Source organism: Panthera tigris, chromosome F2, assembly GCF_018350195.1.
Source record: "Panthera tigris isolate Pti1 chromosome F2, P.tigris_Pti1_mat1.1, whole genome shotgun sequence".
NCBI classification, from domain to species: domain Eukaryota; kingdom Metazoa; phylum Chordata; class Mammalia; order Carnivora; family Felidae; genus Panthera; species Panthera tigris.
The window spans coordinates 59,365,451-59,389,814 of NC_056676.1; the positions used below are offsets into that span (position 1 = coordinate 59,365,451).

A 24,364-nucleotide genomic window follows, 5' to 3' on the forward strand; every position below is an offset into this window, starting at 1 on the left:
TAGATGGAAAAACTGTAAACCAGAGAAGTTACAGACGTACTCTGATTCTGATTTTATTCCAACTAAACCACACCACAGATAGGAAAACATAGCCACAACCTAGTGAGTTTCTAAACACAGCTGGACATAAGCCTATTCCAGACAATCACATGTCCCAGAAGGCACGGGGATGGCTGAAACTTCTATATTTTAATTTGTACTTTACATATCCAGACAACAAATAAGCTTGGAAAAAGGCCAACGTGCTCAAATCACAGAAAAATGCAAAGAACAAACAAAAACCCTACAAAACCAAAAAGGGAAAAAAATATTGTGATGCACGTTTATGACTACTGAAGTACGTACCTTCTAAACTCTAGGAATGGGTGCTCTAACAATAAGAAAACTGTAGAGTGAACTCAGTCTTTATCATTTGTGTGTTAGAGCTAGTGCCCCTCATGCTGTGACTTCAGTACCTTTGAATTCACAGTGTTATTATTTAGTTAAGAATTTGAGGACAGAACAGGTCTTACTAATAATTGGCTTAGTATTACTGATGTTTTTAATCATAAGATTATAATTTTCTTTTCAACGTATTATCTAAAAAGACTTTATGTGTTAAATCACCTCCTATATTTAAGGATCACCTTTTTTTCAATAAAACGTCTCCAGTTTTACACTATCTTATGAAATCAACTTATGATATCAACTTAAAAATACTCTCCCTATAGAAAGCAATACTAGAGGTTAATCGGTCACAAGTTAAAAAGAAGGATCTAAATTTCTTTTTTTTTTGGGGGGGGGAAATTAGCCAAGGTATCAATATAAAAACCCCCTCCCCTACGAGTTCAAATGGCTCCCTCAGATCCAGTTCTATATATCAACTATTTTCTTTACCTTAGTCATACTGGAATCTTGGAGGCAAAAATGAAACAACTGGATCTATATTACATGAGCCAATAACGTTAAAACCTTTTGCTAAAAATTTCTTATGGTAAGGAATCTAAGAGCAGCTCTAATAAAAATACTGATATCTCATGACACGGCCTTAATAATACGGGCTTCCAGAAAAGGAAATTAATACAGAGAATGTAAAAAGCATGGCCTTAAAAAGAACTGATTTAAAAATAAGCTTGATAATGTCGAGAGGGATAGAACTATTTTATACAGATCCACGTAGAGCAACTGTTTCAAGATGTGTTACTTAAAAATATAAAGTCCTCATTCCCAGAACACCAAAACATAGAATTGAAGCCTCCAGAAAGGCTTCATGTGCTTATAAAAACTACTAAATTATAACATACATGGGGACTTCGTGCCTATGACTTTCTTAGGTTCATTTTATTCATAGCGTTCTGATTGAGAATGCATAAGACACAATCCTTCCATCTACTCAAGAAGGCGTAAATATAGTTCAAAGGATCGGATACTGGTGAAGCAGGTCCTTGAAAACAGTGTCTGAGAAAGTATGTGACAGACTGAAAAGCTAATAATACAGTAGTTGCTTAATTAACGCAAAACTAGAACTTCTGCTCTGTCAACCGGCGACTGTCTGCAAGTTGCACACGGATCGCAGGTGAACAGCAAGATTTCAGGAGGGGTTAGTGTGGACAGACCCATCCTGGGAGACGCAGAAGAAAAGGCGATGAGAAGGACAAATCCAACAGGGGCCAAGACAGTAGGGAGAGTGCGTTCCTGGAGAGAGGGAGAGGGAGGCAGGTCGGGCCAGGCTGGGAGAGGGGCGGGGAGGCGGGCGCCGCAGGCGGACCGGGGGGGAGCAGGGAGGCGCGCGGTGGCGGCCGGCGGGGGCACTGGCGGGGGAGCGGGGCTGCGAGCGCGGGGCGCCCGGCGCGCACCGGCCACACGCAGGGGCGCGCGGGACGAGCGCACTCACCGCTGCCGCGCGGGGCGGCCTGCGACAACACGTACACAGCCGGGTGCGGAGCACGCGTGGCGGCTGCAGCAGGAGGCGGCGTGGAGGTGGGGGGCCGGGGGGAGGGGGGGCGTTCAGGAGAACGCGAACGCCACGGACGCACACACAAAGCTCCTGTCGCCGCAGCTTCAAAGGCCACAGGCGGCAGGCGGCCTCCTTCCAAGACACAGCTCACTCAGACTGCAGCTTCTTGAGGAGCAGTCAAAAGAAAATGGAATCCTACTGCTGTTACTGATCTGCGGTCCTGATTTTTTACTTCTCCTTAAAATAAAAGGAAAAAAAAAAACAGTTTTACTCTTGGTTTTCGCTCCTGTGACTATACTAACCACCAAAATACGCTGGGTCTTTAAAGGTCATTCATATAAAGAGAAATTCCTTTTATTATTATTATTATTATTACTAACCCAACACAGACAAATAAGCTAATATTAAGATGATAAAGGTTTTGTTTTGCTTGTTTGTATGTCTAACCCAAACCGACCCTTCCTTTTAATGTTTTCGCCACACACGCAAGCCAAGTAAGAATGCCACGCTGTCAAGACCCCATTTGGAGCAGGGGCGGTTGCCCAGGAGTGCAAATAATTTAAGAAACACAAAGCCCCGAGGATTAACACACAGTACCACATCCCCATGTCATTCAACAACTTCCCCCTACAAGAGTTTGCTGATCACAGCCTTTTAACTGTAATGGAGCCAAGAAGAGACAGTTACTTAGACTAATATAGATTTTTTTTTTTTTAAGACACAAGATTGCAGCTACCTCTGTGGAAAGAACACAAGTTGAACGTGAATTATTACTAAAGCCAGATTTTAAAATGTCATATATAAAGATGATGGCTTTATTTCTCTGAAAGTGAGCAAAAGAAGATTAGGGCTGAAGAAGAAAACAGACTGAAAGCGGGGTCTCAAGGTCACCTAGTCTTTGAAACCCCTGGAAGATACAACAGCTCCAAACCCAGCTCACAGCAGATGAGAAGGAACGGAGAAGTGCTTACCAAGCCTTAGCTCTCCAGCCAGACTGCCTGGGTTCAAATCCTGATTCTGTTATTGCTACCTGCTGTATGCTAGGCGACTTCCCTGAGAATTGTGGATGACAGCAATTCCTATCTCAGGTGGAGACAGTACATTTAATTAACACAGTGTTCAACAGATGTGAACACTTACCATCATTTGAAGGTGGCCCCTAATGAAGACTAACCTCTGGGGAAGCAGCCTTTCCCCTGTGAACCTCGCTCACCTAGCTCTCACTTCTGTTTAGTGATCGGTGCTGGCTATGCACCCACCAATTCACTTGTTACCACACGTAGCTCATTTCTATGCAAACTGTATCCAGCCTTTGGGCAAAGTTTGCATGCCCTCTGCTCCCTGATTTTCACAAGTGAAAACACTACGAAGGAGAACAACTGACAGATTTAATAATGTGCTCCTTCCCATCATTAAAGGGCACCACACAGGTTCGGCAGACAGGAAACGAGCACAGTGCACATGCCGTCCAGCTGGCCAATAGAGGTATCTTCAACAGGGTCCGCTCCTCCTACATACAGTCCGATAAGGAACATTTTAATGGGGCCAAAACATACATTTCCTTCCTCTATTTCTGCATTTAGCAGACATGAGAGCTAGACAGTCATGTCAGGGATTATGAAACTGCAATAAAGAGATTTCTAAGCTACCAAGACTACACCAGAAGAACATGACTACATTTCGCCTACTCACTTTCAACCAAAAGTATGCACCCCTTCAGTTGTGGAAAAGTACAGAGGATTTTAAAATCCCTACTTATTAACCAAAATGTAGTCTTCAATGAAACTCTTTCTACTATCACTTAAACAGTTTGTAAATTTCAGGCAGATGGTACTTTTAAAAATCCAACTATCTCCTTCAAAGGATTTTTTTAAGTTGCTGATAGACATAAGGTGACACCAGAAAAGTATGTCTGAAAAATGCAATTAGCTAAGGTTTCTAGCAAGCTTTGGAATGTTTTGTTATTAGGGAAGAAACAGAGAATTGAGAGTCCTCCAAGTAATGAGTTGTCCTAGAAGTAAAGAAACAGATCCTCTCCTTGATTTCTTCTTCATGTTTCTGTGTCCACACAGATTTGGGAATGCACAATAATAGAAAGCCTTAACAATTTTCCAGAGCTGTTTAAAATAATATTTAAGTGCTTAACAGATTCATATATTAAATCAAAGGGACTTCCCAGTTCTTAGATAAAAGAAAGTTTTGTTGTTAAAAAAGAAAAAAAAAAAAAAAAACTACAGCGAGAAGGCCAAGGATATGGTCTTTAAAAAAAAAAGAAAAGAAAAACAGGGACACCTGGGTGGCTCAGTCGGTTAAGCATCCGATTTCGGCTCAGGTCATGATCTGAAAGTTCGTGAGTTCAAGCCCTGCGTTGAGCTCTGTGCTGACAGCTCAGAGCCTGAAGCCTGCTTCAGATTTTGTGTCTCCCTCTCTCTTAGCCCCTCCCCCCGCTTATGCTCTGTCTCTCTCTGTCTCCCTCCAAAATAAATACACATTTAAAAAAAAAAAAGGAGGTAACAACAAAAAAAAAAAACTTCAAAATTGCTCCTTGGCTTTTAAAATGAAATTAAAAGTAATTACTAAAAATCAAACAATCAAAGAAGTCTCAGGCAAGGTTTCAACATGAGAAATGTCTCGGCACTATTACCACTCTAGTGGACATTTCTCAAGGAGGCATGAAAATGTAAAAGAGCAAAACGAGGTTCAATAACCTTCACTGCCACAAACCTGGGCATCCCAAAGCACTATTACTTGTGGTTCTGCTCAGCTCCTGACAAACCCCCTTCACCAATATCTTTGTTAGATCTTCCGAAGGCAAATCATCCCCCCTCAGCATCCAAGCACTGGACCACTTACATGTTACTTTCACCATGAAGCTAGTTTGTAAGCCACTGTCCTCAAACATCAGGACGCAATATTTAGGCTGACAAATATTCAACATGTGAAAGTTAAAATTACACATTTCTGGCTCACGACGTTAGAACCTGATGTTATTAACCTTCACGTATTAAGGGCACATCATTTATCTCTTTGCATCTTTGATTATTTTGTAGTCCCCCAGATGCAATATCAGCGAAGCACAAGGCAATGTGGGTTTTCAATTTTCTATAGTTCACAAATGTATTTGGTCCTCCCTTCATCTCAGTTTTAGCAGCACCGTCACACTTGGTTCAATGATGTTAATCAATGAAAGACAGAATTTGAAAGTATGCTGCAAAACACAGCACGTAAAAGTTGTAACCAGCAGTTATATACTTTGGGAACAATTTATTAGGGCAAACTTCAAGAAACATCTATTAATTATACAACATCAGATAATCCTTTACCTCTCTGAAACTCAGCAACCCAATTTCACGATTTGGTCAATTAAAAGTGTCATTCATTCTCTTCTGGCCAAAGTGTCCTTCCCCCATGTGCCAATTTAATGCAACACTTTTGAGAACCCACTGCGTCTAGGGCTTTGTAAAGAGGACAGAAATAAGTTGGGTATCCTCTTACTCTCCTCAGACTTGCAATGCCAAGTAGATTCTGGTATGAGCTATATAGCAAAGCCACAAATAAATGGGAACACACGGCAGGGATGTTTAAGTATAAATGACTATAAATCGGAAGGCTTCAGGAAGAAAAACAAAAGTCAACATCTCCGCAACAGGTAGAATTCATACAGTTAAGGTTGGATGAAAAGTATCTCATAGAGGGAAGAACAGGAATGAAGGTTGGTTTGGGAATGTTCTATGATTAAGTACTAATTTGAGGATAGAACACATGGTATAGTACAAACTGAGAGCAGAGCTTAGAGTCCTGAATGCCAAACTAATGACGTAAACAGGTACATAAACAAGTACCTAATGGTGTTTGAAGACTACTGATCTTGGAACTTAGAAGCTAAGTTAGGTCTGGAGGTGAAGACTCTGGAGTTATTTCATTCAGACCAAAAGGTGAAAACATACAATACTAAGGAAAAGTGCAGAAACTAAAAGGAAAGTCAAGGACAGACAAAAACAAGTGTAGCAGGGATACAGTGCCCCCAGAAGCCAAGTCAGGAGAGAAACTCAAGAGAAGGGTTGGAAGCATCCAGTTCATTTAAGAGATGCAGTCAGATGGAAAGATCATTGGGCTCAGCGGCCATGAGGCCACTGGTGTCCTGAATACAGCAGTGTCCACAAACAGAGGAACCTGGTAGACTTCCCTGTTGAGAAATGGAGGTCTACATGAAAAGAAAATCCAGATTTGAGATTTCGACATTTTCCCCACTCTAAAGTTCTTTTTATAGCTGGGCAGGTTTATCTTTTATCTGAAAAAGGAGAACAGATTCCATATCTGGCTTAGAAACATTCTAATTAATAAATCTCAAAGTGCAACATTTTGACTTTGTGCCATGCCAAGTACAAGATGGAATCCATCTGGAAATAAATGAAAAGTAGCCTTTTGTTTTGTTTTACCTTATCTTTTTCTACACTTTCAAGAGAGCTATATTCATTATTTGTGGGCTGTTTGTTACCTAAAAGCGGTCCAGTGCTTAAACCATACCCTGTGTCTGAGGAGCCACGTATATTAGCTACAGAATTACAACTGGACTTTTGCTAGATTCTAAGAAAAACAACTGCAATTGAGCAGAAAATAAATGTGATGTGGCTACCTTCTATAAAACATCCAGGGCAGTCTTTGTTCACAAGTATGTGCCGCGAGAACAAGTATAGAACAGTTTAAGGAATGTCTGAGTAGAGGTTTACTAAACGTTAGATGATTATATTAGTAAAGCTGTGATTCAGGGTGCGGGTAAAAATTAAATGGAAACTGATTTATCAGGGAAGAAAATCCCTTAATAAGTGGAAAGGAAAAAAAATACAAAAAATTCATCTTATTTAAATCTTATCTGGATGTGACCTATTTTAAAAGCCAACAAAAAAGTACTTTCTGATAAACAAAGCCCAGAGTAAGAGCCATTTAAAATTTATTTTGATCTGCAATGCCAAGAGGACATGGTAAGGTTCCAATCTCTTTAAAGTCAAAGGAGAAGAAGAGAAAAACGAGGGCAAGGTAAGCATTGATGAGTTTCCTATGGTTCCATCAAGTAAACATCAGGTGTTAAATACTAATTCACAGATTTAAAAAAAAAATCAACTTCAAACAGAGATACTTTCTGGAGGAAGAGGAGGGCAAAAGTCCTAGGTAGCTATGTAATAATGGAAGTTTTCAGCCTTTCTCTGTATAATATGCTCACTATACCAAGAAAGAGATTTTGTGTGAGATGGTCACCATAATCATTAAGATGGTTCCTCAACCTATTTTAGAAGAAACAATTGCCTTTTAATATTAAATATTTCATTACTCTCTGATTTAATTATTTCTAGCTGACTGTGATCATTGTTCATAAGCAAGCTTTTTTATTTTAAAAGAATACTATTCACAGCAGCCATTTACAAAGGGTTTTCACCTGAAAGAAACAGTGAACCACAAAGGCCAAATTTAAATAAAAGACAAGCCTGTCCTCTGGCTAAGACACAAACCCAGACAAATAAAAGGCAGTCCAACAGGTATCTTCACCTGGCAACTCAACATGAAATGGGTTCAAGTGCAGACCCTGGACCAAACCTGTCATTTCCAGGATCTGATACACCTCCTTCTGCTTTCCAAAGAGCCTCCCAGAACTGTCTTCTGAAGGAGGTTGGGGAATGTCTTGGGTCCAACATTTTTCTGCATGGCATCCACTACGATTTTTTGCAACAGAAATGGATATTAGAGTGTCATCAGAGGTTAGAAACCGTAAATTTCAGTGATGAGGGGATCTGCACTAACCTTTAGATTATCTAACTATTAGAAGTGAAAGGTAAGAAGAAACAAGAGATCTGTTGTCTGAGACGACAGAATTTTTCCTGTTTTTCCAACGCAACGGAGTAAATGATTAAAATTAGCTTAACGATAACCAACAAAGAACTGTTAATTGCATTCATATTGTACAGAAGGGTCATGGATAAAAACGGAACTTGAAAGAAATTCTACAAGAAAAATAAAGGCATTATATTTGTACTTTAATATATTTCATTTTTACTACAGTAAACCTGAAATGTATCATTCAAAAGACAAAATTAATAACAAAAGCATTTAACATAAATGAAGTTCTTTATTATTCTTTTGTTAATTTGTTTTGATAAATGCTAAGGAGTTTATTAAAATGCCATGAACGGTTTCTCAACCACGTTTTAACAACTAATTGCACATTTCAGGCCTAATCTCACAGATGCTGTCTATAGTTTTCAACCTGCCAAGGGGCTTATGGCTGTTATGAATAAAGAAAAGTCCAGTTTCTTGGAAGATAAAAAGTCCTTAATTCAAATGGACGATTTTTGTTTTTAAAGGTGGTCTCAAACTAGATAAAAGTTGGGAGGTATTTTAAGCTACAGAGAGAAGAATAATACAAACTAACTCCTTAGTAACGACCATTTTAGAACTAATTCTTTACCAACTGAATTTTATGTACATGAATCTAAAGAGGCTTCTGTTGTTCAGGTGTCTGAAAGAAATATTAAGCCTCGATTTTCTGCAGTAACTTTTAACTTTCAGGATAACTTCTAGATTAAACATTTGATTCCTGTATCTTCATAAGGTATTGATAAAGAAATAATATGAAAGTACCAACTGATTTATTCCATGATCAATTCCCCACTGCATATGAATAAATGATATTCTAATTCTATTCTCAAATTCAGTTACAAAAGGCAAAATGAAAAGTAATGAATTTCAAGTATTAGGCAGACTTCCTCAACAAACTCAAACCTGTCTAGCATTTTATATATGTATGAAGACAGTGACCAGACACTGATTCTAAGCTCAGTCCTTTATGTAAGTAGCTGTATGATTATGGAAATTCACTTAACTTAATCCTTCATTTTCTCCTTTGTAAAATAAGATCCTTCTGTAAAATGGATAGGAGCTCACATCCCTCCTATTACTCAAAATAAAATATGATCCTGTGATCACTCTGAATACTACCTGAATTAAAGAAAAACAAAGAAACAAAATCTGAACTTAAGTCATAGATTTTAGAGGGACCATTCAAGGGAAGTTCAGTCATTAAGAAGTGTTTCACTAGCCAGCTTTACTTTTCCTCAACAAAAAAAGTGTTAAAAGACTCTCAAGCCTAAATCCACATTTGCATGTGTACATGGGAAGCAGAACACTGAACATTCTCGCACATATGAAGAAATATGCCCATGAGCATAGGAGATGAGGAACAGGTCTCAGAGTATAAGCACAGAACTAAAAGAATTCTCACACAGGCTACGCAGTTCACTCTACATCTGACCCCAGATAGGTGATTAAATGTATTCTTCTGTTCATTTTCCTTTGTATATGGCTTTATTGATGTAACCTAAAGAAACAAAATGCATATATTATTGGGCTCAGAAAACGTGCTTATATTTTTACATGATCATGTTTTGTCAAAATAAAAGTTGACCAATTATTTCTACCAAGGTATTTACCCAAATAAACCCCATTTTCTCCTACATTAGGAAAAGAAGAAATGATCTATGGAATTTTTCTCTTCCTTGCCAGTACCAACGCTTTGAATTAAATCCAAAAACACCATCCCAGTTCTTCCAATATATTACAAATGGTAATTTTTAAAATTATTTTTTCTAAATAACACATTAAACATGACTTAAAATCATCACATTAGCCTAATTCCACAACATGGTCTTGATTACACTGCACCAAAAGTTTTGGCAAAAGTTCACCTGCTATCACAGGAACCAAAGAAAGAGGTGGTTGGTTGAAATGTCTACATTTCTACCAGCAGAGACACCAAAATACTAGGAAATACACTCCACTGCAAGTGGAAATAACGCGCTCTCTGCGAGTAGATTCCACTTTGAGAGAAGAGAGTGGGCGATGTGTTAGGGATACTATCTATTTCTTTGGGGCCCGATGCATTCGTTCCAAACGAAAATATTTTAAAATCGTTTTTAAGATGCATGTGCAGAGCTCTTGTTTCTTTATAGTAGCAGCCTTATTTGTTTTCCACACAACCATAATTTAAGGATGCCAATCATTTTAAGCAAACAGCTTGCAAAAAATAAAATAAAATAAAATAAAATACGGGCAAACCAGAGAAAATCTTCTTTGTACTAAAACATCTTTTGCACTAAAATAAGTCAGGTTAAAGTCTCCACTATTTATACAAAGTTAATTTTAGCCCTGTGCATTGACAGTATTTGATATTTTCATATTCATTTTGGAGAATTCCACAAGACTATCTTAAATTAATTTCAAAGCCGGTTAAAATACTTTTTTCTTTTTCTTCCAACAAATTTTTAGACACAAACTGCCTAAGACGCAAATGAGAAAAAAAACTAAATGTCATGTTATTTTACAGCATTCATAATATTTGCAATTAACCCCAAAGAATAAATATATGATTTTTAAATATCACTCTTTTTTCAAGTAAAAATGAAAAGTGTGCAAATGACAGAAGACAGAATTTCTCCGTAGTGATTCTTTAGCAATGACCACAACATCTTATCACAGAAAGGTGTGGCGGGGGAGCTGAAATCACTGTTCTCTCAATTTCTGATGCACCAAAAAGAACACAGAAGGAAAAAAAAAGTATGCAAAATAAAGGCAAGATTAATTTGCACTTAATGAGAAATAATGAGGGTTCTGTAATAAAGAAAAAAACCTAAAAAGATGAAGTTTTTCCTCTCCTTTCTGAAAAGCTTAAAAAAAAAAAAAACTAAACTAAATATTTCAAAATCAATGGACTTCAAGCGATCCAAGAGAATTTGGAAAACAGTTCTCTAAAAACCAATCCAGAACACAGGATGTCAATTTGGAAATAATGGAAGCGTATTTCGCTTTAAAATTCAAAAACTTTTCAAAGACAAAAATTCAAGTTAACATCCCAGTGATTAACTCAGGGACTGCTTAGCCAAGAACAACTTTCGGCACTTAAAACATAAAACTGTCAGTTTCCTCTGCTTGGAGACAAAACATACAAAAAGCAAACATTCACTGCTATATTTTCCTAGACATGAAAGACAGAACTAACTTTTATAAAAGGTAATCACTCTAAATATGTCTACCTATTATTATATTTATGCCATAGCTCCTAAAAATCAGTTACACCATCCAAACCTCAGAACCATCATTAGTAGATGGCTACTATTCTAGTGCACTGCTCCCTAAATCTTGATGGAAACACAATCATCTATTGAACTTCACTAGAGCTCAATGCACAAATACGTTAGGCAGTCTGTGCTCAATGTCGCTGAATGTAAGCTTCCATAAACAAGCAAAACTCTTAACTAAAAATCTCGAAGGTCTGACAACACGATACTTGGCATTGTGTTTCTTGCAAATCTAAAGCATACTGATGGTGAGGATGATTGAAGTACCCCCTTCCCTGAACCAGGACACATGCATTTCAAATATTATCTGTGATCAAATGGTCAAATTCATATTTGTCAACTTGGAGTACACAGTTTGGTGGAGGCACTAACACTGTCTTCATCTATTTGCCAGAAATGTGTCACAGTTGGTGCTTACAGTCATTTCAAAACTATACCACAACTTTATTCTTTTCAATGCATTTCCTCATAGAAATGGAATGGCAAGGGCCTGTTCAATAGCAGACAGCAAAATAATATTATTATTTTATAGTACCCAAGTTTCTCTTCTTAACGTCCCCCCAATATACATATTATAAAGAAATGTAGGTAAAAAACCCTAGAGCTGGCATATTTTTCCACTAAAAGTAAAAATCTCTATTCCCCCTTAAGTTGAAATATTAGATCCCAAAGAAGGAAAAAAAAATGGTAACGCACAGCAGAATAATCCAGAGGAAGCATGCTTGGTCTCAGCATAACTTTCTTTAGCATCCTGAAATGAACGACATCATGCTGCCCGTGCTCTCTACTTACTCCTCTGAAAGCCATCCAGAGGGTTTTCAAAAAGGAAAAATTCTAGTAGTGCTTTCAAATGCCAAATTAACTTACAGGACTTCCAGTCCTGAAGGAAAACAGCACAGTAGTGCACCAGAAACTAGGGAATGCTTTATGTCATGCAAAGCCGGAACTGATGAGTGTGACCCCAATGGGGTTTATCTAAAATTCCCAAGTGCCACAGGCAGAGGTCAAAGTCTCCTATGACAAAAATATATAAATAAATAAAGTCACATATTGCAATAGTTCCTTACTTATGTTAAATGGATTGTATAGTATCTAAATCTCTCTTCTGTTCAGATATAGATATATGCCTATATATATCCATATATATCTTTTTAGATAGAAACTGAACATGACACAAACAAAAAGAAGGAAAACCTACTTACACTCATATCTACCCCCCTATTTTTCCATTTCTATTCATTATTGGTCTCATCTTTAAATGTTTATTACTGCCAATGATATATTGAATTATTCAGGGAGTGTGAACAGCATGGAAGCACATGCTTAAACATTAACAATGATGTACTGAACTCTTCTGAAGTAAAAATACATAAGTACACACAAATATGTGTAACACTAAAGAGTTAAACGTCTGACCAAGTGAACACGCAAGCACATATATTTGTACATAAAATGTGTGCATGATGATTTTTACTGTCAGCCTAAAATCTTACAGGTGATGGTTTTCTCACTTAAAGTTTATCAGAAGACAAAAAGCAAAATGTAAATAATTAGGACACTCTTTCAAGAACATAAATTGCCTTAAGAACGGGACATTTAAAAGTAGGATAAACAGTTATGGGATAGAGAGTTAAATAAACAGTTCACAGAAATTGAGGTCTAGATGACAGTGAGTTTCTTATAGTAATTTACCACATCTTACGTTCAATGGATGTAATACAAATTTGTTGTAAATGCAAAGGAGAAACAACTCTTAGGATCTGTTTTTAAGTTACAGAATATAAGGCTTCATATTACTCCTTATTTGGATGCAATTGCTTACACTGGCCACTTGTACTCAGTTATTCTCTAAAACTTACCTAAGTTTGCAGAACAGAGGTGAAAAATTTGCAATCTTTAAATAGAGTATACTTCCAATAATAAGTTAAAGATGATACTAAATATAATCACTTGTGTTTTTCCAATTCATAATTAAGTCGATTTATTAACATAAAAATTCGGCTTCCAGATACAGTAAATACCGATTTTAAAGGACCTCAGAGGTACACCCACTAAGTGTTGATAAAGAATTATTAATAATTCAACAATTAGGCTAACATGGACTGAGAAAAATTAGTAACATGAGCCTTGATTAAATATATATAAATATATATAGATAGATAGATAGATATATACACACATAAATGGATTGTACAGTATCTAAATCTCTCTTCTGTTCATATATATACACATATACACATATATATATGTGTATATATATGTGTATATATATATGTAAAACCAGTCTTAATTCATCAGTTGAATGGTATTTTTAAAAATTAAAGTGAGATTCCCTTTCAAAAAAATTTAATGGCGTCATAAAGTAAAGTTGAAACAGAACCCAAAATCTCTTTCAGGAACTTTTATATGTTCTCAGCTACTTAATAGTATTGAGAGAATAACTGGCTGATGTAACTACGTCTACATTTTTCAGAGCTAAAGATGATGCCTGGTTAATGACATCACAGAGAAGTCACAAGTAGAAGTTGGTTTTTAATTTGTTTTGCCAATCGTGCTCTCATTTCAGAACCAAAATTATAATTAAATTAACCTTCAAAAAGGTGTTGGGATGCATCAAGTAATTAAAATGGATATTACAAAGGCTAAAATCATGTAAATAAATATGTGATACGTTAAAATTCCATTCAGTGCCTGTAAGGCAAAACATTCTATACGAATGAGAAAACAGATATGTGTATGTACATGCATGCACTAAGTTCACATGAAGGCACAGATTCACAGGCTGCATTTGGGCACAGCTCAGAGAAAAATAAAGCTAAAGCTAGATTAGTAATGCCTGACCCCTTTGCACATGAGGTGTATCACAAAATAGAGAAAATAGATTCCACAAACTAACTTCTGCCCTATATATTTACACTATTTATAGATGTCTCTGATCACAGACATAATATATACTTCTATAAGGAAAAATTGCAAGAGTGTTTCACATGAATTCACTGAAAGCCATGTCGTAGAATCTAATCAAGAAGCACATGTTATATTAGGAGTATCTGTTGACGAAAGTTTCACAAATTCTATCCAAATTCTACAAGTAAAAAAGCTCTGAGGCTTTGAAATATTTTTCATATATTTTTTCTACAGCTAAAATATATTTAGTGTCAAAACAGCAGTTGTAGTGTATCTATCATCCCATACTGGGTTTATTCTTGGTTATTATAATACTCAATTTAATAATATAATATTAATGTTTTCTAAAGCTTGGAACATACACATTAGATACTGTGAATACATTTATTATTCTTCATAATACTATACTACTTACTATCACAAATACTAAGTAACAGATAAAGCAATTATAAATGCAAATAGAAGAACTACGCTCCCTTTAAATAAAGGAAAAAAGAAACAGAATATGAACTATGGACACTTGTATATTTCCTTCTAACACTATCTACTATAGGAGACTTAAATAGCTGACAATGAGTCACTGTTTATTCAAATGTTAAATAAACTGAATATATGTTAGCTTCTGACTTAGAAGTTTTTGGAACATTTTCCAGAGCCTATTTTGACTGTGTCAATTACCTAGATACCAAAGTTGTTGTATTGTGTTGCTTGACGAAATAGGGCATACAGCAACCCTCAAAACCAGTACTGCAAGCCTGGCAAATAGCATCACATTTGGGTGACGCACAGAATCCATCACCCTAGGGAAAAAAAGCATTGGGTCACAGTACGGAGTCTTTACATTTTCCATATTATTTCTACATAACGTTTTGGGACAGAAGTACAAACTATAAAGTGCCATCCCATAAAAAGATGTATTCAGAAACAGCACTGTCACTTAACTGCTCCTCTCAGCAGAAATGGGACTTCTAAAAAATTTTTCTTCAAAAGCATTTCTTAACAATGCACCGAAAGGTGGCATTTTGATTTATAGCTTTTCGTCATTTTTTAAATTTCCTAGTAAATTCAGAGTAGATAGAAGTATGCTAATGATGGCTTCATTACGGTTAGACTCCATACCCATCTCAAACTTCTAGACTTTATGAAGTAGATCATGTAACTCCTTAAAAGATTCATGTTAAAAGGGCAGAGTTAATGGTTTCACATTATTAGAATCTACCGTCAAGGTGTATCCATGTACTATCAGTCCATGTACATTCATACATAAAACACACCCATAACAGCATGCACATACCAGCAATAATTTGAACACAGTGTAGTTATCATGGATACTTCAAGCACTTGCAGACCTTTACAATGCTAGGCTTCCTCTCACATTAGAGGTATCCTATTAATAACTACCAAAAAAAATTACATAAAGCAAAATATGTTACCTTAGTTCAAACAATAGTGTAGTTCATTGTACAACAGAAAGTGTCATCCTTAACCGCTCAGGAACCAGATAGTGGTGGATTCTTGGGAGCAGAAGTGGTGCGGAATGGTTTGAGGCAAAACTGAAACATATTGTTTAAGGAAACCTTAAGGGGAGGGGATCATATGCGCAATTGATGGATTTTTTTTTCTATCATCTCCCACAAAGCCTCTCCAACCCCTCCCCACCACTGAACGGTAAACAAACTGCTGATATCAAAGCACTGCTGCTCCAAACACCACCCTCCGCCTTTTTTCCTTCTTGCTACACTTTATTACTGTTCACTCAGTTTTGAAGCAATAAACCAACATTCATTAAATAAAAATGCAATCACAGAGAAACCAGTAACTTTAAATTTCTGTTTGAAAACTCGATGAAACATAAAGTAAGACTTACTCTGAGACACTCTCACCATGCTGATGTGAACAACTCCTAGCTTCAGTTCCTAAGGTCTTCCCTGACAAATCCGTAAGTAAAGAAGTAGTTACCAGACAAACAGTGCCCCTGATGTGGACTAAAGTCTTAGCTCTCACAAGAAAAACTGAGAAAGACATAAGTCAGGTTAAGTCAAAACTGTCAAATGTCTACGCGGAGAGCCCTTCAACTTCCCTGAATATGAGGAATGCTTTTTGTAAGTGTAAAAAACATAAGAGACAGTTGAAGGTATCTCCGTGATACCTAAGTTCAATATGTATTATTTTTAAAATGTGCTCTGTGTAACAACAACAACAACTCTCAACTACAAAAACTCTTAAAACAAATTTGGGGTTAAAAGCCAAGTCTAAGACAAGTACCCATAAGATTTAAACCTTACGAACGATTCACACCAGAAATGTCGATACTCCGTTCTGCCCCACCAAATGGGGTGGAGGGCCCCACTTCTGGATGGAGTGTCTTTCCCCAAGGAAGGAAAAACTGGCACAAATCTTTTTGCCCTCTGAAAAGATTTTCCTACTTGCCAGCTTCTGAAGTTGCCCTGATGCCAATCAACATCACCAAGATGTCCCTTAACTGGAGAAAGTTCTATTTGCCTGTGTAAGATCAGGAAGAGAGTAAAGGACTAATTTAAAAAAAAAAAAAAAAAAAAAAAAGGAAACTAAAAACACTGTGTGATAAATAGGGTTAAAATATTATCATCTAAAATTGTGAGAATAAAAGAACCACCGGTAGAAACAAACTGAACCTTAAAATTAACGCTTTCAATCTAAAAATATATTTTTGTAAAGTTTCATCTATTTTCCTTCCTCCGCACATAAAAATGATTAATGTCACAATTAAACTTCCACATTTCAGGCTCTTGCTAACAGGTGTAGCATTCTTTATATAAACACATCCATTGACCTGTCGCCATTGATAATCTTAATTAATTCATCTCAATTGAAACAAAAACAAATTTTTTTCCAAATAAGAAAGAAATAACGCAACACAAATACCCACTCTCCCCAAAACCCAAAAACTGTTTAAGTTACGGTAACCTGAAATGCACCAGCCATCACAGAGAGCAATTGGAGAAATCCAGCAGTGCTCAGCAGGAAAGATTTTTAATAACAGATTGAAAAACAAGAATAAAAATAACTACATCAACAGAGCCTTTCTTCCTCAGGCCACAAGCCCGTTCTTACTTGAACTTTTTTTTTTTTTAAAAAATGGCATTTTGGCCACTAAAACCAATCCAGAACATTATTAAAAGTTAAAAGCTACCAATTACTTCTGTCTGTTCTTTTAAAGCAAAGTTTGGCATTACGTCAGTTGGTTTAAAGAAAACAAGAAAGAGAGAAAGAGTAGGAGAGAAAGTTTCCTGCTTGTATAAACTAAACCACCAGGGAAGGTGTCTAGCCACTTGTAAAGTATTTACTGCAGGTTTTTAAAGAGCTAGAAACGTTTTAAAAATTAAAAGTTTTCTTTCTTATTTTTAACAAAACATGCTTAGGAACAAAAGGCATACCCTTAGTGTCTTCTTGGGGGTCTTTTGATATTATTTGTATTTTAATTACAGCTTTGAATCAGAAAATGATTCCCAATGATGCTTCACATTCGAAGTGCATAGCTAATTGCATCTTTGCTTTTGCTACTTGGATTTGTGCTCTTGGAAAAAACAAAAAACAAAAAAAGGGGGGTGGGGGGGAGTGACAAAAAGTAGACATTTTGCTACTGTAACAGCTACTCCAGCTACCGCGACAAGTCATGCTTCTTCCTGAACTCTTAACAATTCAAATAATTTTCATCCATAGGTCCTTCCCCAAATTCAGCAAAGAGGTCTCTTTAAGCCCAAAGATCTCTTTCTAAACTAAATCTGGTTCTACGTTACTATACCCACCAGAGAACCAAACGAAAGACCAGTGAGTTTGGTTCCCAGGCATCTGAAACGCACAGTAACACAATACTAGAGCTGACCATAGGAGCAGCATTAAAGACATTATTAGTAAAGGTCATATATAATTAATCAAATATCCTATACAAATAAACAAATAGCCTACGACCCACTGACACTTGAGGAGAAAATTTTAAAAGTGGTTATTCCCTCTGCAGCACTGTTTGCTACTGAACGGTAGTATAAAACAACAGTTGGCATTTTAGCATATTTACTTTAATCCACTGGTTAAAGCTTGTAGGAGATAAATAATTTTGATGATTATTAAAAAAACTCTGCCTAATTTTTTTCAAGGGGAATCACTGCAAAGAGCATTAGCCTTCTGTACACATGACAATTACAAGGAACTTCAGAGAATTAGATGAGATTCCTACTTGACAAGGGCTAGAAGTTTCTTCACATTTCACCTAAGGGGAACTGTGCAATTCCATAAATTGTAAACCTATTATAGTAAGAAAGAATTCATTACTTTCTGTATGATGATATCAAAAGACATAGTTATCATATAAAGTAAAACCAAGTCTAGATATGCTGTCATTAATTTCCCCAAATTTCATTAAATAATAAATAAAGTAGATAAATGAGTAAACAAGACTCAGAATTAGTTATCAATGGCATTAGTAGTTATAACCAGCAAAACGGGGAGAGAAAGAAACCTGTTACCTGAAAGCTTGACCAAGGATGAACAACAGACAGCAAGTCCATAAGACCTGCCTGTTTTTATCAAATTGATTGTAACTTGTGAGCTATTTGGGACAGAACTGTCTCAGTTTATAGTTTTCTGTGCCTGCCAAAAACAGATGCAGACTACCACACTAGCTGTCCTGCGGAAACTAAATTAAGCAAAGGCAAATACCAAGTGGAAAGTTGTCAGTCTGTTGAATGAATGGCTTCATTTTACACACCAGAGAATATCTTAATAAGAATATGTTTTAATGTGCACCAGTCACTTTATTTTAAGTGCATCGCTTATTTCAAAAATACTAATTTTCCCTTTAAATCAATTGTAAACACCTGCCCATAACGTTCTCAAAGTCTATTTTTGTTTTCTACACAATAGCATAATGTTATTACATTATTATTTGCTACCAAAAAGGGTAGTGAAAGAAAAATATTTTTCTAGATTATATGCATTATTAAAAAACATTTAAAGTCCAGTTATCAATATTTGTACAGATTTCAAAATCAAAAAAAATTCTAGCTCAAAAACAATTTGCCACAAGTCTTTTTAAAAATTTCAGTAATGTTTATTTACTTCCACAAAGAAGGTAAGAAAACAGTTTATTAAAACTTAACACCCTTTGGCATGTCTTTAGAGGAATGTGCAGATTATTAACTGCAAACTGTGTTCTTCCTTTCTTTCTGTCTGTCTCTACACACACACACACACACACACACACACACACACACGCACACACTCACCAAATAATAATACCAGTAATAGAAACATCATTGAAATACTAAGATCTTAAAAGCAGCTTTTCCACAGATGCATTCATTTCCCTGTTTTGAAGTTTCTCCTTATGAATGAAGATTCCCTTATGTGTATTACAGGAGGACCTATACTCTGGAAAACAGAGTAAACTCAGGAGGAGTATGTGACTTAAAAGAAAAGTAAAAATAATACTGAAAACGTCGAAGAGGCATGTGTAACTCATTCACGATTAGCACACGATTATGGATTCTAACCTCTTTTCAAGTAAAAATTTTATTAAATCGTTTAGAATATTAATCATCAGAATGCTGAGCTCTAAAATCAACTCAGACCTCACAACTACTATGACATTCTTCTCTTTACTTTTAATGTTACCTTTCACAGACAAAGGACAACATCTAAATAGCAGCAGACCCTTACAGCGTGGAGAATTCAAAGGAGTGACAAACTTTTTTGTAAGGAACTTGCGATGTTCCACCATTTATTTGGAGAGTGTCAGACTCGGTTGTTATGTGTGGGAAAAGTATTCTACACACAATATATCCTAACATATAATAGATATATTGGGAAGCTGTAAACATCAACTCACTCATGGTAAACAATACTCGGCCAACAGTGTATCAATGAAGCTGCGGAATGCCTCGCATTTAGAGAAATCAAGTCATAATGGGGCATTAAAACTTTATCCCCCCCGTCAGGAGTTTTATTTTCAGGTTGTTCATATTAAAAAATAATCATCAAACTTTAGCACGTTTGTGGCCCGGTATATTTAAATCAATCTAGAGATGTTTTCATCCAGGGGTATAGCTTTAAAAGGAAGTTATGAAATCTGAGGAGAGATAAGCTCTAAGAACAATATGTTTGACTTGTTAAGATTAAGCATGTCATTAATAAACTTTCACTTAAAGGTAAAAAAAAAAAATCTTCCAAACGTTGGTATCATTTCCAGACTGTCCTGTCAGCATCACAACTTACAGGAAACGCTTCATCTTCCCATACAAACCCTGTATTTATTCACAGCCCTGGCATACTTGGGGAAAGCAAAAAAAAAAAAAAAAAGCCCACACCATTTTAGAGCTACTTTGCTTTTTTACATTAAGCGGTGGAATATCTGAGAAAGCGTTCTAAGCAAATGAGCAGCATGTAAGAAACTTCACAGCAGTGAGCTCAGAAACTTTCATTCTCATTTTGTCCACGTCAAGAACTGGCCGCCCGCATTACTTTCCTTTGCTGCCCCTTGCATTTTTAACTCTGGCAGCCTTTTCTAAATGATCAACTTTTCCTAAAACCAGCAGGAAAGTAACATGATGCCAGCAAGATCCATAGGTTTTAACTTAAGAGCTGGTGGGCTTTGAAGTAGTGGTTAGAAGGTTCCCATTTTATTTTTGCTTTGAACAATCATATTTTAGCCAACAACCAGGCCTAGAATTATCATTTCTTTGTAATTTTGTCTCCGGCCCTATCTGTATGTTCTCTTTGTACTTATTTTTCCTCTTGGACCCTTCCCTCTTCACCTGGTGCATTTACAAAAGTTCAATGAATCTACAAAAGTTCAATGAATCGGCCCAACTTCTCTGCGATTTAACTTCTCCGCTAAGCTTCTCACTTCACTTACCTCATTTAAAACTCTAGCCGTGATTTTCCAAAATAGAATAAGGATGAACATTCTATCATAATTTTGATTCATCAATTAAGATCCATCGCTCTTACTCAAAAACTTTCATAGTGTCAACTCTGAGGCCTAAAAAGATATGAGGAAGTAAAGCAAGACCTAAAATTTAATCAGCCCAAGATTCCCTCTGAAACCCACCAGTCCTACTCGCCTTCTAACTTAAATTGCTTTAGAGTCTTCGGGCCATAAAACAGTTACTGACCTCCCTGGGGAAAGAGGGAAACACCACCATCTCACACAGGTACTAACAAAAAAGCTTTCCCAGCCACAAAAACAGCTTTGCACTTCAAACAGCTCCCACCTCCGCCTCACCCTCAAATTATTCATGGGGTCCTATAATCCTGGAGTTATTTGAAGGGACAGCGGTGTTTGCCTTGGCCTTTCAAAGATGCGTTTCTCTGGAACCCAAACAGGAACTAGACAGAAGGCGAAGCGCCCGTCCCCTGGATGTCCCACCGCTGTCAGGCACTTAATCACCGTCCAGTGTCCGCTGACCCGCGACACATGGCGCATCATCCGCACCGCAGAGGAAGTCTGCCCCTTCCTCAGCCCCTACGGAAACGCCTGGTCTGAAAGGCCCTGCCACATGGCACCGACAGGGCACAGACCCTTCAGCCGAGCTTCCCTGAGCCGCGCAGAGGCGGGTGCACCAGGGGATGCGACACCCTCCTTCTCCAGCCCAGCTGGGCCTTTAAGGCAAAAAGTTTGAAGCCTGGTTTTGCAAACTCTTCAAAGCCAACGCCAGTCCGGTGCTGTTTTCCTACTTTGGGGACCCCACGAAGGCCCCTCTCTGAGACCCTCCCGACCCTCCCAAGTTCGCCCAACTTACTACTCTGCATGCTGGTGCCTAGTCTGCTCCCAGCTTGTCAGGAGCCCCAGAAAACTTGCAGCGGCAGCGGTGGCGGCGGCGGCGGCGGCGGCCCCTCGGGTCCAACCACCTCCAGCTCCTCCGCTGCGCCCGGTAGGAGAGAATTAAAATCAGCCAGAAAGAGACAGCGAGGGGGAGTGGGACTGCGAGGGGGGAGGGGGCACCGGCCTGAAACTTCTTTTTTTGGCAAATGGGGATTTGTTTTTCCTCCTCCCTGGCGGCTGAACTTGACCCTCCTGACTCCAAGGGCTACTGCAGTTTGAAGTCGCTCGTTTCTAAGACTCAGTTGTCTCAGACCCACCAAAAGGAGAAGAGCAAGGGGGGGAAAGAGAGCAGAAGAGAAGAAAGAAAGAAAGAAATCACACGCGCAAAAAGGAAGAAAGAAAATGCATGTGAAACCCGAGAAGCCTGCGCTTGGCTTTCTGCACACTCTCCCTCTGCTTTTTTTTTTTTTTTTTTTTTTCAAAGAAAGTCACTTTTAATTCCCAGGGCTCCCCGCTCGCGATCGCCCACATTTTGCGCACACACGCGCGGACGCAGCACTCGCGTCGCGGCGCCCCGGGCCCGGCCGAGGGGCGCCCGCGCCCCCCGCCGCCCCCCGCCGCCCCGCGGCCCGCCCGGGCCCCTCCTTACCTGTTGATTAATCGTCAAGAACACCCTCGGCAGCCCGAAAGATGGTGGCGCGGCGGCCAGAGCCATGAACCGTCTTCTGTTGTTTGCAGAGTTGATCTTGGATTATTGGGGGGGAGGGGGGGGAGAAAAAGGTCTTTCCTGCCTCCCCCCCTTTCCCTTCCCTCCCCCCCTTTATAAAAAAAAAGAGAGAGAGAGAAAGAGGGAGAGAGAGAAAGAGAAAGGAAATAGAGCAAGGATGTGCCCGGTGCCGGGTGGGAGAGGGGAGGGGGTGTTGTTTTTTGTTTAAAAAAAAAAAAAATAGGAAGGCGAGAGAGCGATCGAGAGGGCGCGGGGTCTGGAGAAACGAGCAGCACCAAAAAGAGGACGCTTGAGATTGCAGTGAGATCGGGTCTTTATCAGAAATGTTATCGCTTGTCAGGACCTCAGTCTCCGCGCATTACGTCAGTTTCAAGACACCAACACTATTAATATCAAAGGAGCCTTCGCGGAGGAAAGCGCCACCCCAGACCGAGCTCCCTTAAAGAGACAGCGCGCGTCCCCGCGCCGCCGCCGCCGCCGCCGCCGCCGCCGCCGCCGCCCCGCCCGGCTCCGAGCACCCGCCGCCGCCGCCGCCCGCCGGGACCGGCCCCGGCCGCGGCGAGCCGGCTGCGCGAGAACTTCGCCCGAGTCGGAGCGCCGCAAATGAGAGCTGCGCGGTGCCGGGACCCGGCTACCTTCCCGCCCCGCCTCTCCCCCCTCCTCCTCCCCCACCCCCATGTGTGAACGTGCGGGCTGGAAACCGAGGAAAAAACCGAAAGCTTTAGGAATAATGTGATAAAGACGAGGACCTACCTTGGGGGGGGGGGGGCAGAGGTGGGGGCCAGTGCGTGGCGGCCAAACCGATGGTACCAGAACACCCGGAGATGCTATCATGAACAATCAAAAGAACTCTAAAAGTGCTTTTTACCTTTTCGGATGTTACTTTCCCTTCTCCCTCCCAATTAAACGACGCAGAATTGTGTGTGTGTGTGTGTGTGTGTGTGTGTGTGTGTGTGTGTGTGTGTGTGTGTTCGCGGCCCTTCCCCCGCCCCTTTTCTAGGACTGGAAGAAGTCTTAGGACACCTAGTCGGTGGTCAGTGTTTCCCATGCATTTGATGGCGAGAGGGCTGAGGAGAACAACTTGAACTCTATCCTGAGTTGGAGAAGTGCGGACTGAGGTTGCTATGGTTTTCTGAGCTGGGGAGAGGCTAGCAAGCTCAATGGGTGCTTAAAGGGGGTACTACAAAATAGATAAAATGGGAACATTATTCAAATGCTGCAAGATTAATACCTGCTGATCTTTGGGGGTTTAGTAGCAGATAAGGAACTCTGAATTAAAGCATGACATTCTTTTTACTACTTCACATCTCCAAATACTCTCATTGTTAAGTGAAATTCCCTCCACACGAAGTTACTGAATTGAGCGGGTTTTTTTTTTTTCCTTCTTTTTCCTTTTTTAACTTCTAAAGATCAACAATGCATAAAAGAGTACCATGACAGGATTCAAAGTATAGTAGGTGTTAAAAACTAAGTAAACATTTCTTGGGCGTTTGGACTTCATTTTCTTCAGTTGGGTGACTTTAAGTGGCATGTTTTTCCTCTAGTGAAAGTCAGTTTAAGCTAATTTTGTGCTAAAAGAAGAAGCATCCTTCCTTCTCCAAACTACAAAATGATTAAAATTAGAACTTTAGAGGTACAATCATGAATCTGTGAAATGAAGATGAAGTAATTTCCTCCAAAATATTTTCCCCTAAATGATTCTTGCATCTTTTAAAAGATGAAAATATATTTTAGAAACATCAGAAGTGAAAAAGCCAATCATAAAAAAAAATTAAACACTTAAGCATGTGCTTTTAGAAACTTCTTTTTCTGTAGTCTTCATTTCTACTTAATATACCTACTCAGGCAAATACGTGATTCCTTTTTGT

At 38.5% G+C, this 24,364-nt stretch overlaps 1 protein-coding gene across 4 annotated transcripts in view; it reads right to left on the minus strand.

The window, feature by feature from the left end:
* Positions 1–24,364, minus strand: part of TRPS1 (transcriptional repressor GATA binding 1) — a 373,555-nt gene that overhangs the window by 229,414 nt on the left and 119,777 nt on the right. For 3 of the 4 annotated variants that reach the window (XM_042972941.1, XM_042972940.1, XM_042972938.1), the window contains exon 1: positions 22,419–22,527. The exons of the other annotated variant lie outside the window; for it this stretch is intronic. The gene's annotated coding sequence lies outside the window, so the exon portion shown is untranslated. Of the gene's footprint in view, positions 1–22,418; positions 22,528–24,364 lie in introns of those variants that run through there. 4 annotated transcript variants of the gene reach the window in all.